General features: G+C 36.5%; 1 long non-coding RNA gene across 1 annotated transcript; it reads right to left on the minus strand.

Annotated features, from left to right (window-relative positions):
* Window positions 1–1027: 1027 nt before the first annotated feature.
* Window positions 1028–6336, minus strand: LOC126367285 (uncharacterized). Its single transcript, XR_007566463.1, has 4 exons — window positions 5989–6336; window positions 5003–5149; window positions 4098–4283; window positions 1028–1528 (listed from the first exon to the last, which is right to left on the minus strand). It is a non-coding gene; the product is annotated as an uncharacterized LOC126367285 (long non-coding RNA).
* Between the last annotated feature and the right edge of the window lie 2481 nt (window positions 6337–8817).

Raw genomic sequence — 8817 nt, forward strand, 5'->3', positions numbered from 1 at the left:
TTTTTTTCTTGATGATTAATGAAATGATGAAAGGTGATGATGATGAAACCTAAGCCCCCACCCTCGGAGTAGACTCCTACTCCGAACCCCAAACGAATTAACTCAAAAGTCCGCATAAACTTTTGAGTTATGAAGCGGCTTCCCGGCACGAAGCGAAAATAGGCAGATACACTTTGTTCATTGAATATACTCCAATATAATAACACTCGCGAATGTCTTCCGACTAACTTAATGCGATCATTAACCACAAAACACCACTTCGTATTAATTATTTAGATTACTCAATGAAGAAAGCAACTGTCCCGTTCCCGTTTCCCTCTTTACCCTACATCCCCCCGGTAAAACAGTGCTTCAGATGTTTAAGATATGGTCATTTGGGAAAATTCTGTAAAAATTCTGAAAGATGTTAAATTTGTGGTGATCAGCACAATTTTAAATCGTGCACCTCTTCATCAGACAAAGCTATCTGTGTCCACTGTCAGGGAAATCACTTGTCTATTTCGGGACAATGTCCTATAAAGAAACAAAAAATAATTGAAAATAAAAATAAAGTTATGCCGACACCTTTTTCAGATTTATTCAGCAATAAAAATAAACACTTTCCATCACTCAGCAAAACAGAAAATAGTCGGGAATTAATAAATTTAATTCTATCTAATAAAAACGCATTAACTTTGCTCACAGAATCTATAATAAAAGTTATTACATTAAACAAAGTAAACAACACAAGTATTAGCTCTCAAATGATAACAGATACAATAAAAGAAACTATTCAGCATAAAAATAAAAATCCTTCAAATTCTCAGCCCAAACAATAAATATAATGCAGTGGAACGCACAGAGTTTGTTAAGTAATAGACATGAATTTGAAAAATTTGTCTTTGATAATAACATACATATATCTATTATTAGTGAAACTTGGTTTAAATCTTGTACAATTTTTAATATTAAAGGGTACTCCACTGTCCGTAATGATTGCGGCAATGACCACAATGGAGTAGCCATTCTAATACATAAAAGTCTAGTATTTCGTAAATTAGACACTTTATTTGATGACTCACTACAAAACGTTGTAGTTCAGGTTCAAATTGATCAAAAATACATATCTATCGCTAGTTTTTACAGTCCAGGTAATTGTAATCCTACCTTTAATAAAGGTAGATTTGACAATTTGATTCGGAGTATTCCAAAACCGTTGATTATTGCAGGCGATTTCAATGCACATCACACCATTTGGGGGTGTGGTAGTATTGATACACGAGGCAGAAGCGTCTTGGACTCCATGGATGAGAATGAATTGGTTCTCTTGAATGACGGACGTGCAACGACAACAGGTACCCTTAGTTGGCGGCCAAATGGCCTTGATTTAACATTGGTTTCCTCATCACTGGCCTTGTCATGTGAATGGCAGGTCATGTCAGATCCCTTAGGTGGTAGCTATCATCTACCCACTTTGACGAAGTATTATTTTACATCTTCTCCTTCAGTTGCTACAGACTCTTCGGCGAACATCCCGCCTCACGCCAACCTGAAAATGGTAGATTGGGAGCTATATGAGAAACGTGTAAATGAGTTGTTATCCGAATTTCGAATTGATGTTTGTAATTTAATTGAGAGCTGTAACAATTTCTGCAATATCATCATTTCTACTATAAATGAATGTGTAGTATGTTCAAGGTCTGGCAGTACTAGCAAAGTTATTTCACCCTCAACTTCTCATAATAATAAACATAGAACTAAAAATCTAATCCCTCTAATCTGGTGGAACGAAAAATGTACTAAAAGTGTAAATAATTGTAAACATGCATATTTAGAATTTAAATTAAATCCTTGTGTCGATACTTTTATCAACTTCAAGCGAGCGCAAGCCCTTAAAAAACGCACATTAAAGCAGGAACGTAAATCGTCATGGGAAAATTTTTGTATATCTATTTCCAGACTAACACCAATGAAACTAATTTGGTCTAAAACTAGGAAATTTAATAAAACCTTTTCAACACGCAGTGAGTTTTCTAGTCAAGCCTGGGTATTTCAGTTTTTGCGCAAGTATACTCCTGACACAGCTGAAAAATTGTCTGACAATAATCACTTTAATACACTTCTCATCAAAAAAATCGAAACACCTTGCAAGTTTACGTTTTGTCAGGATTATCAGAAAAATGTGTACATTTAGGAATAAATGTTAAATGTCGTTTAATAGTGAGTAATATGAGCTTATCAAATCTTAATGTTAATGTTCTAAATTTAAATGAATTTTTCATAGGTTTCGTATTTTGTTAAATGAGTCATTTTTATTCCGTATGGAGTATAAAGGAAATGGATAAAACAACACACGTAAATGAAAAAAAAAGCTAAAAAACGTTTATTTAATAACTTGTATTCCCTCCCCGAGCTCTAATTACTGCTTCCATACGGTTCTTCATCGATCGGATGAGAGTCACGATCACATGCTGTGGTATATTGTCCCATTCCTCTTGGATTGCATCTTGCAGCTGGCTAAGTGTTTCTGGGGCGGGATCTCTTGCTCGAATTCATCTCTTTAATTCATCCCACAGATGTTCAATGGGATTCATGTCCGGGCTTCTTGCTGGCCATTCCATAATAGAGATATCGACTTCATTAAGATAATCTCGTACGACGCCCGCGGTGTGAGCCCTAGCATTGTCGTGCATGAATATGAAGCCGTTGCCAATAAAATGTGCATAGGGCATCACATGAGGCTCGAGACACTCTTCGACGTACCGATGACAGTTTAGTGCAGGCAGACGTGGCCCAGACACGAAAGCAAGCTCTGTCTTACCGTCGGCGCTGATTCCTCCCCAAACCGTCCACGTACCGCCACCATAGCTGACCTTTTCTTCAATGCAGCATTGTGCATAGCGTTCTCCGTCTCTTCTGTAGACCTTGTTCCTTCCGTCGTTACCATACAGCATAATTTTACACTCATCAGAAAAGAGAACTTTGCTCCACTGTAGGTATGACCAATTTAGGTGCTCACGTGCAAAGTTAAGGCGCGCTCTTCGATGGTCTGCAGTTAATTTCGGCCCATTTGCTGGCTTATGCGGTACCAGTCCACGATCCTTCAACCTTCTTCTAATTGTAGAGTCACTTACAGCCACCCTTCGTACAACACGAAGCCGCTGCTGCAGTTGAAAAGCGTTAAGGCGTCGATTTCTTAAAGAAGTTGTTACAATAAATCGATCATCTCGCTCAGAAGTGACCCGATTCCTGCCAGATCCTGAACGGCGCGTGAACAAACCAGTCTCCCGATAACGTTTATAGACTCTATGAACAGATGACAGGCTTAGATGCAGTCTTGCAGCCACAACACGCTGACTAAGGCCAGAATCCAGCAATGCCACAACTTGGGCGGCTTCTGTGGGCGAAGTATCCATACGTTTTAGAAAAAAAACCTTTTTTCAGACGTCCCAAAGTCACAGTATTGAAATAAAAAACAAAAAGTTTAAGGATAGGCGCCAATTTTTAGTTTTTAAACGCTAAATGTACTCCAACCCTAAACACACATTTGTCTCAAAACAGTGATTCATTTCGTTTATAAGATAAACAAATGAAATTCTAATTTTGAATTTAGAATTTTCGCTTATTACTGTAATGGCCAAACTGCCAGCTATACATTTATGTATTTTTTTTCATCGTATGAATTCTTTTTTGTGTTAAATTCGGACAGAAACAATGAAAACGGAAGTGTTTCGATTTTTTTGATGAGAAGTGTATATTATTAAGTTCCACGAATTCTTTTCTAGCAACAGTCTTTTCTATTGAAGAATTAAAATCAGCCTTAAGATCTCGTAAGGATACAGCATGTGGCCTGGATTGGGTGTCATACAAAATGCCTAAATTACAAAATCCATCCAGTATGTTATTATTCTTGAATTTACTAAATTATCTGTGGCAAAACGGCTTAATCCCTGAACAATGGAAGACAGATTGTATAGTGCCTATTTTAAAACCTGGCAAGGATAGTAGCCATGCTGATTCATATCGTCCTATAACACTAAGTTCTTGTGTTGGTAAAATAGCTGAACAACTGATTAAACAGCGTTTGGAATTCTTCATTGAAAGCAATAGTATCTTACCAGCTAATCAATTTGGCTTTCGTCGAGGACGGTCGGCGCGGGAAAGCCTGAGTCACTTTTGTCTGGATGTCCGTGATGCTCTGTCTCGTGATCAGATTTTGGGTTGTATTTTCTTCGATGTTGTTGGCGCTTTTAATAATGTTAATTTGGATATTTTAACAACTGTTCTGTCTTCATTGCAGTTGTCTGGAAAAATAATTAATTGGATATTTAATTTCTTGCATGGTCGAAAAATCTTTATTAAACATGATAATCAGTTAATTGGTCCTAGAAATTCCTTCAAAGGAGTATCTCAAGGTGGGATTTTAAGCCCATTGTTGTTCATACTGTATATTCATAAATTAAATTTAGTTTTAGGCAGTGAAACTCAAAATTTACAATTTGCTGATGACTTGGCTGTGTATTGTTCTGGTACTGAGTTGCCTGATATTCTAGGGAAACTTAATGCTGCTCTCTTAAACTTGCAGACTTATTTTGAAAGTCTTGGTTTAGAGATCAGCACTGACAAAAGTAAAGTAGTTATCTTTTCTAAAAAAATGGTTAAAACGTCAAGTGTTAAACTTTATTATAATAATAGATTGCTGCCTGTTGATAATACAGTTAAGTTTTTGGGTGTTTTATTTCAGCATAATTTTAAGTTTGAAAAATATCTCGATTGCTTAACAACTCGTGCATCCAAATCCTGTAATATATTAAAATCTTTAACTGGTACCTATTGGGGTGCAGATCCCAAAATTTTATTGATTCTTTATAAATCTATTGTAAGAAGTCATTTTGAATATGCTTTTTTTTGCTTTTCTAGTGTAAGTAAATTTGTTGAAAAATTAGAAAAGATTCAGATGCATTTATTCTTGGTGCAATGTGCTCCACCCCCATCATATCGATGCAGGTGGAATGTAATGTACCTCCTTTGTTAAGCAGGTTCAAATATCTCATCTTTAAGTTTCTATTGAAAATTTCTTCTATTAAAAATCATCCTTTGCTTCTGAAGTTGCAGTCTTCTTCCTCAAGAATTAGTAGTTCATATTTTGGTTCCCTTGGGCAGCTTCTGCCTGAAATTATAAATTTACAAAAAGATTTTAATTTGTATTCAAGTTCTTTATGGCCTTGCTATGAGAACTCTTTTGATTCTAAATTCTTTCCAATGAAAATTGATATAAATTCATCTTTGAAATGTAAGGAAGATGTATATTCTTTTTCGAATGGTTGGTCTGATCATCATCAGGTTTATACTGACGGTGCCAAAAATAGCAAATCTGTTTCTGCTGCAATTTATGATGCCCATGCTAAGGGGGGACATGGGTATAAACTGCCTTCATTTGTCAGTAGCTATACAGCTGAATGTTTGGCTATTCTAATAGCTTTAGATTATATTGAGTCTCAGGATGGCAACAAGTGGCTAATAGTTTCAGATTGTATGAGTGTTCTTCAAGCTCTTAATAATTCCAACCTTACTAGTCATACCAACTACATAATCTATGACATAAGGGAAAAATATAAAAATCTGTCAATAAACAATAAAAATATAATATTGACTTGGACACCGTCACACATTGGTGTGGTTGGTAATGAGCAGGCAGACTTTTTTGCCAGATCCATAACAAATAGTTCCCAGTCTCACCCCATTTAAAAATGTCTTAGTTCCTGATTCTGACATCGTAGCTATTGTCAGGTCAAAGTTGAAAAATGAATTTAATGAAACATGGCAGGAAATTATTCAAACTAAAGGCAAATGGTATGCCGAAATTAATAATAGTTTATCAACACCATGGTTTACTAAAGGTACTCTGTACCCCGGTAGAAAATTTTATTCAATTATATGTCGTCTTAGACTAGGACATTGCCGTTTTAATGCCCACTTAAATAGAATCAAAATTCTCACATCACCTACTTGTAATTTCTGTAACTCTGCTGATCAGACTTTGCAACATCTTTTCTTTGATTGCAGTAGTTTCACTCTTCCCAGATTGCTTCTCATAGACCGCCTCCTGAACATATATCGTACAGCTGAAGAAATCCCGCTCTCCCTTCAGCAACTTCTCAAAAACAGGGACTGTTATAAGCCCCTCTATGAATTTGTTTTAGCAACTTTTGGAGATATTTGATTGTCTAAACATTCTTTCTTTCTTTTTGATTATTGCTTTGAAATACCTTGAATTTGAATATATTTATGTTCTTTTTTACGTTTTGACTTTCTTTTCTTTTGTGTATCTTTTGTTTTTGTTTCAATTCAATGTTGTGTTGACAGATGTCAACCGACAATACCGACATACGTTTTGTTGTTTTGTTTTAGTGTTTTAGTCTTGGATTTTACCCTTCGCCTTTCTTGATTAGGTACTTGTAGTTGTTATGTTATTGACTTATGGCTTTGTGACTTGGCTTCGGCCTTAATTTTGAAAACAATATAAGACATGGTTTCGGCCTTAATTTTGAAATCAAACTAAGACATGGCTTCGGCCTTAATTTTGAAAACAAACTAAGACTTGGCTTTGGCCTTAATTTTGAAAACAAACTAAGACTTGGCTTCGGCCTTAATTTGGAAAACAATATAAGACATGGCTTCGGCCTTAATTTTGAAAACAAAGTAAGACTTGGCTTCGGCCTTAATTTTGAAAACAAACTAAGACTTGGCTTCGGCCTTAATTTTGTAAACAATATAAGACTTGGCTTCGGCCTTAATTTGAAAATAATATAAGACTTGGCTTCGGCCTTAATTTTGAAAACAAACTAAGACATGGTTTCGGCCCTAATTCTGAAATCAAACAAAGAATTGGCTTATGCCTTAATTGTGTAAAAATACGCCAGACTTGATTTAGGCCTTCTATGAATTTTATAACTAAAAAAAATACTCTTCTCATCAAAAAAATCGAAACACCTTGCAAGTTTACGTTTTGTCAGGATTATCAGAAAAATGTGTACATTTAGGAATAAATGTTAAATGTCGTTTAATAGTGAGTAATATGAGCTTATCAAATCTTAATGTTAATGTTCTAAATTTAAATGAATTTTTCATAGGTTTCGTATTTTGTTAAATGAGTCATTTTTATTCCGTATGGAGTATAAAGGAAATGGATAAAACAACACAAGTAAATGAAAAAAAAAGCTAAAAAACGTTTATTTAATAACTTGTATTCCCTCCCCGAGCTCTAATTACTGCTTCCATACGGTTCTTCATCGATCGGATGAGAGTCACGATCACATGCTGTGGTATATTGTCCCATTCCTCTTGGATTGCATCTTGCAGCTGGCTAAGTGTTTCTGGGGCAGGATCTCTTGCTCGAATTCGTCTCTTTAATTCATCCCACAGATGTTCAATGGGATTCATGTCCGGGCTTCTTGCTGGCCATTCCATAATAGAGATATCGACTTCGTTAAAATAATCTCGTACGACGCCCGCGGTGTGAGCCCTAGCATTGTCGTGCATAAATATGAAGCCGTTGCCAATAAAATGTGCATAGGGCATCACATGAGGCTCGAGACACTCTTCGACGTACCGATGACAGTTTAGTGCAGGCAGACGTGGCCCAGACACGAAAGCAAGCTCTGTCTTACCGTCGGCGCTGATTCCTCCCCAAACCGTCCACGAACCGCCACCATAGCTGACCTTTTCTTCAATGCAGCATTGTGCATAGCGTTCTCCGTCTCTTCTGTAGACCTTGTTCCTTCCGTCGTTACCATACAGCATAATTTTACACTCATCAGAAAAGAGAACTTTGCTCCACTGTAGATATGACCAATTTAGGTGCTCACGTGCAAAGTTAAGGCGCGCTCTTCGATGGTCTGCAGTTAATTTCGGCCCATTTGCTGGCTTATGCGGTACCAGTCCACGATCCTTCAACCTTCTTCTAATTGTAGAGTCACTTACAGCCACCCTTCGTACAACACGAAGCCGCTGCTGCAGTTGAAAAGCGTTAAGGCGTCGATTTCTTAAAGAAGTTGTTACAATAAATCGATCATCTCGCTCAGAAGTGACCCGATTCCTGCCAGATCCTGAACGGCGCGTGAACAAACCAGTCTCCCGATAACGTTTATAGACTCTATGAACAGATGACAGGCTTAGATGCAGTCTTGCAGCCACAACACGCTGACTAAGGCCAGAATCCAGCAATGCCACAACTTGGGCGGCTTCTGTGGGCGAAGTATCCATACGTTTTAGAAAAAAAAACCTTTTTTCAGACGTCCCAAAGTCACAGTATTGAAATAAAAAACAAAAAGTTTAAGGATAGGCGCCAATTTTTAGTTTTTAAACGCTAAATGTACTCCAACCCTAAACACACATTTGTCTCAAAACAGTGATTCATTTCGTTTATAAGATAAACAAATGAAATTCTAATTTTGAATTTAGAATTTTCGCTTATTACTGTAATGGCCAAACTGCCAGCTATACATTTATGTATTTTTTTTCATCGTATGAATTCTTTTTTGTGTTAAATTCGGACAGAAACAATGAAAACGGAAGTGTTTCGATTTTTTTGATGAGAAGTGTATATATAAATAAATATAACACATGACTTGGCTGTATGGGCTATGATCCCTTTGCCTGTCCTACGGACAAAATAATCAAAAAAAAAAAGTAACTCATATAAAAAAAATCTAATAAGTTCGGAGTAGTGTTGCCGAAAAATCGATAGTTTTACTATCGATAGTAAACAGCCAAAATCATCTACCCAATCGATAGGCCTATCGATAGTATCGATAGCTCTTTTTTGGCGATACTATT

The sequence above is a fragment of the Pectinophora gossypiella genome, chromosome 6, assembly GCF_024362695.1.
Source record: "Pectinophora gossypiella chromosome 6, ilPecGoss1.1, whole genome shotgun sequence".
NCBI lineage: Eukaryota > Metazoa > Arthropoda > Insecta > Lepidoptera > Gelechiidae > Pectinophora > Pectinophora gossypiella.